Source organism: Rhipicephalus sanguineus, chromosome 10, assembly GCF_013339695.2.
Source record: "Rhipicephalus sanguineus isolate Rsan-2018 chromosome 10, BIME_Rsan_1.4, whole genome shotgun sequence".
Lineage (NCBI taxonomy): Eukaryota > Metazoa > Arthropoda > Arachnida > Ixodida > Ixodidae > Rhipicephalus > Rhipicephalus sanguineus.
The window spans coordinates 49128021-49134146 of record NC_051185.1 but is presented as its reverse complement, the minus strand read 5'-3'; positions in this window follow the sequence as shown (position 1 = coordinate 49134146).

Genomic DNA, 6126 nt, shown 5'->3' with positions numbered 1-6126 from the left:
GTATCGCAATTCGTCTCGGAGCATATGTTGTCAGTGAGATACCGGGTTGTAGTATAGGTAGGCCTAAGTTGCGGCGTTGACGACGCCATAGAGTCCCTACAATATTTACTAGATGGATGGCAGCCACCTTGGGAGTTATGGGTAGTGCATGCATTTGCCTGGTCTTCGTGCTTACGGCTTCGAACGCACGTGTGGCTTTGTTTCTTGTCGTGTCTTGGCTTTTGTTTCGAATAAAAACTAGCAGAGTCCCTTATACGCTCACCTAAGACGTCTCGAAGGCGAAGGTCATCTTCTTTTTCTTCTCTGTCGATGTCTTGATTCTGCCCTGCCACCCTCCGAAAGCTTTCTGCACTTAACGTGGTTTCCACTGCCACCAGGATTCGAGCTACCTCACCCAGTTTTGCACAGCCTCCGTGATCGACCAACGTTTGACCAAGCTACAGTGTTATGTGATGACGTCATTGTGTGACGGCACGTCACGTGATGTCACTGTGACATCACGATGACGTATGACGCTACAAATATTGGTGATCTGTGACTTCATGACGCTGTCATCACGTAATGATTTTTTGCATCACTTGTGTTGAATTGACGCCGCCGGCAGGTGATGCCGACGCGGGACGTCGGTCACTTTTCGCGTTTGGTGAGGCATCTAAAGTAGAACTGCTGAACTTTCGCTGAACCTCGCCTTGCGACAAAGCGGCCGCAGGCCTCCCGAAGCCACACGGAGTCGAAAGAACGAAGCTTAGGAAAATCCATGTAATACCCATCATTACCTTGCTGGCTGAAGCGCCATGTGTTGCAGCTCCCATAGACACTAGCGGTAGATTTCCATCTAGTGTACTATTATAAATCTCTATGGATGACACCATGCTGTGTGGTAGAGTATGACCAGAGTGGTCGCGTAGGTGTTGTTGCCGCGAAAAATAATTTCCTTGCTGCTTGTGTAAAACATCGGGGGCGAAGTAATCGCTTATATGCAGTCAATTTTCTTTTTGCCCTCGCCGAAAACAGTCACATGACGCAAGAATGCTTCTAAAGATTTTTAGTTGAACGTGCGATTGGAGGCGTTGCTAGATGACGCTAGCAGCGCTCTTGCTGCTGCTGCCATTTATGGTTACCTTGTATTCTGTATCCTGTAGCCACGTGTAGAGATCAGGCAAGGAAAAAAAAAAAAAAGAACTGTATCTTGTGCCCTACCACAGACACTTATGAAAGTTGAAAATGACCTCAGTTTCAGAGTCACCATCAGTAGATTATTAGGCTTATGGGGCTTCGTTAAACAAACTCTAGCGGTGTCTGTACAAAAAGGAATAAAATAGCAAACTTATGTTTTTGTTCAGCTTGTAATACTCTAGCAACAAGGAGGATGTCTCCAACCTTCCCAGCATTTATTTTAACAGTCAAAGTATTTCTATGGCGACTCCACGATAAAGAAAATGTGTGTCCCTTCTTCTGTCACGAAAGACGAATCACTATAAGAAAATGAATATAAAACAAATAAATTTTTCTTGGCGGTGCGGTGTTTCGGGTCTAGGGCCCCAAGCTCCGAAGGCAAGTGTCCTAACCGCTGGGCTTAAGACCCTTTTTTTCGTTCTCGTACATCTTTGACATGTTGTGCCCACTTACAAACACTCAAGCTTTCAGACTTTGAATATATATCTGAACCGCATGAATGCGTTCTACAGAACAATGTCGAGAGTTGGGCCCGTTGGTACATGATGGAAGATGAAAACCAGCAAAGAAAACAACGGACCCATAAAAAAAGGCCACAGAACAAAACTCCTTTATATGTTTCTGTTGTTTTCTTTGCCCGCTATCACTTTCAACCAAGCGTTCTGCAGGCGGTACAGTGCAAACGTAAGAGGGTAACATTTTGTATGGAGGCTTCGTTAAATGCATAATGACGGTGTAATAAGATCCCTCTCCTAAAAAAACAATGTCGACATGGAGGATTGTACGTATCATAAAAATATCGAAAATATCGACATTGCTAAAATGTGATGCGAAACACGAGTTTTGGTGGTCGCGGGATGCGCTTTCCTGGGGACGTTCGATACGCTGAGGAACGCCGCAAAGATGAAAGACGTCGCGCCGACCTACGAAGACGTTCCGGGTAAGACCGCAACCGTACTTTCCTAAAAGAAAACTGTGCGCTGGCGCATCACTGAGGCAACTTCCAAATGAGATGCTGCCTGGAGTGCTTTTAGGATAATAAATTGAACGTGAAAATCAAAGCCAAAGTGTTTGCTACTGTGGGTTATTTGTTCTTATAAAGATTTAACAAAATAATATAATTTGGTGCTATATATGCTATGATTCGGCCTAACTCCACGCATTGATTCGAACACAATACAACAGTTACTCCTATAAGGACATTCGAGTTTACGACGTAAATGTGCTTTTGTTGACTTCCTTGCGCAAAGCGTGTACTCTCACTGGATTGGCTCCATATCGCCACGAGCCCTTCTATTATCCCCGTTAGTTCGTTACTTTGGCGCATGCCGTGATAACCTAGTATGCGCACACGGAATGCATAAAGAAGACTTATACGTCTCTTGAAAAACGTGACAGGTCGGAAGACTTTGATCATGGCGCATATGATTGCTCTTCGCTGTCCGAACGCTTCACTGATCGATAGATACATATGTACATAGTGGACCTAGGCCCGTCCACGGAGATTTCAAATTAGTCAAAGTGCTCGACGTTACGCCTAGGGGCGCGCCCAGCTGTAGCGGTATGCGGACACCGAATATCGGGACTGCGTCATATGTTTAAACTTAGAACACAGTCCGACGACCAGTCTGTGTTTGAACGTATGACATAAAATTACCGATTGAAGGGCTCATTTTTGTCAGACACAACCTTGCGAGCGCAGAGTAAGACTCGTTGCTGGGTGCTTTGGTTGACGTCAAAGGAATACATACTAGCGCAACCAAAGAAAAAAAAGACTCGAGAAAGAAGTAGGAGGAAGAAAAAAGGTCGGGCGCTAAAGTTCAATTGTTTATTCGAAAAGTGAAGCCAGGAAAACAAAGCTTGCGCATGCGTGTGTCACTACCAGCAAAATGTAATTACAATGGCATATCAAAGAGCTGCGTCTCACTTTTGAAAAGACAAACAGAAGCGTCACTAACACAACACGTGCCTCTCTTTTTAATGTGAAAAGCCTCCAATAACTCTAGCGCTAACGGGTCACTACTGCTGCCTATTATCTTGATCCCACGAAACAGACTCACATCTGCAGGCTACAAAAAGCGCAGGTAAGTGAGCATTACCTTTATTATTTAAGGATAACTCATTCTCCGGCGCTCCATGCACGAAATGTTACCATGCGAAGGTAACAGACAATGAACCCAATAACAGTGGCAAGTTTTGCTATTACAATTTTCGTTGTAAGGAGGAAAATAACTTTTGAAATTTCCCATTGACGGCAATGGGGAGCTTCAATGAGGAAGCTGCCGCGTGACCAAATGCCAAGATGTCCATCAATGGGCGAACTTCAAAAATTATTTTCTTCCTTAAAACGAAAATTGTAATGATAAAGCTTGCCATATAGAAGAACTGTTTATTTGCTTTCGATCGAGGTATAAAGTTGGTTTTTAATTGGAGCATCATGTGGTGTAAATTGCGTCTCAATGTGGACCAAATTGACGATTTTTTGAAATTCGGGATTTTTTTCTCGTAAATTTTAGAAATTTCAGTTGTCTAAAAATATTTTTCACGCGAAATATACCTTCAGTAGAGAGAGCATACGTTACGCAGATATTCATACATGGTGCAATAATGCAATAGAAAAAATGCAAACATAGGACATTCTGGCAAAATTCTTGGAGGCATATATGGCAGAAAAATTTCAGCAATATTATTGAGCTTCAAACACCTTACGGAAACGCCTTTGCCAGAAAGCCGATTTTGGTATTAAAACAAGAAAGGATACCCTTAGAATAAATATTCTTACATACAACACCCAGACGACATTCTGGAAAATTCGGAAGGCTCCCACGCGACGAAAAATTTTTTCTCTCCGAAATATTCTAGTAATTTACTGTTCTGAATGCAGAGCAGCACGCTGCTTTTCGAGTACATTTGAGATGGTCGCCAAAATGGCTGGGACGTTTGTCGTGGAATGACCCAGCACAGATGTCTTAACAAAAACGCACAAGCACGTGGAATCGCGTCTTGCTTTTATTGACAAGCGTACGTTCGTAGACTACGGTGCGGACCCTTTAACCGGACGGTCCCAGAAGCGCCACAATGAAATTTTGTGCTATAGAAAGAAACTTTGTGCACTATCTGCATTACATTAGCAACTATAGAACAACAAGCAGGCAATAATAATAGTTGGCGTTTTTCGTCCCGAAACCACGATATGATTATGAGAGACGCCGTAGTGGAGGGCTCCGGATTTTTGACCACCTGGGGCTCTTCGATGTGCACCTAAATCTAAGCACACGGGCCTCTAGCATTCTGCATCCAATAAAGTGTGGCCGCCGCGACCGGTCATCGATCCCGCGACCTTAAGGTCAGCAGTTGAGCAGAACAAACAGACAAAAGAAAGAAATTGCATGTCTCTTTCCTATGTAACACATTATAACTTTGTGTGAAGTGGAGTCGTGCTAAGCCTTCAGCACCCTCCCCCTTAACAATCGTTACCGATCGAGAGGAACGATTCCCAGGGACGAGCCACTTTAGGACAGGTGCCTTTGAGAGACGCCCGGTATGCCAGCCAAACAACCAGCCGTCCTTAGCCAACCGACCGCAGTGTAGGGACGGCCAGTTGTGTTTAAGCTAGCTAGGTGTCTAGGCTGGCTCCTACGCACATTGCGCGCTATGACTCCTCCGCTGATTGAGCCTACCAGTTTCGAAGCCGGAAGACCAACACACCAGGCGAACAGTCAAGACCCACTTTTGAGCTTGCAATGCATGGAACCCTGACTCCATTGCGGATTCGGGACCATCCATTTATTACACACAGACCTCCAATCGCCGTCCCCACTATGAAGAACAACGCTCCTAGGAGCGTAGAAACGGTGAGAACGACTCTGGTTATAGGTATCGAGGTGAAAGCCGCTTATATATCGATACATGCTCTATAGGCGTTCGTTTTGGGAAAGATACTTAGGGAAGATGGTCACCCAATGGGTTAACAGAGCAAAGAATTTAGATGCCTTTGGGAATTTGGCCCTGATACCTATCGTAAAACCCAGTGGCGTTGTCATCGTTCCATTCATCATTATGGACCAGAGTTGTTGGCAAGGCGCAGTAGCAGACAGGACGCTGCGATGCGGCATACAGGGGCGCTGCATGATTACAAACCGAAAATTGGCTTCCCAAGTTATTCTTGACAACTTTTGATCATGCACAAATACCAAATATCTCTAATTACCGACCACCGCGACCGAAAAAAAGAAGTAAATAGAAGGAAAAAAAATTAAACGAGCAGCAAAAATAGTAGCAAAATAAAATAAAAAGTACACTAGCGTACAGACCCACAAAACTCATTTACCCTACCTCTCAAGTTCGACATTTAAATCATACACGTGGGAACAATTTTTTCTTGCTTTTTTCGCGTTGTTCAGACGACAGGGCACAAACTTTACCCCGTTACCGCTAATTTTTGCTGTATTGTTTACTGTAATAATCCAGATATCATTCGATCGATCAATTAATCAAATTGGTGCGCACGAATGTAAACAAGAAGGGGTAATCACGAGTGAAGGATTATAAGCTTACATGTGCGGTATTCGATTATCTTGCTTGCCCGCTAAATATAATGTGCTCTTGCACAGCGGCAGGGGAAGCCTCGCAGGGCCTGTCTTGTAAACCAACAAACAATATTAATGCAATTTGGATGAAGAGGCACCAGCCCATGAACGCACCGCCGCGCATCGACTTTATTTTCGCTGGAGCTTATTCAAGCGATCTGCTGTCAGCTATTAGTCGCAAAAAGGAGGCAGTCTGGCTTCATTATGCATAATTATCTTTCGGTTTGACATGTTCTCGTTCTCGCTAATTAAGGAGTCAAGTGGTGCGCTCTTCTCCTTCCCGCGATTGCTACTAGACACCCTGGATAAATATTTTGTTATTACACGTTTTATTATTTTACGTGCGCGATGAACAAGGTAA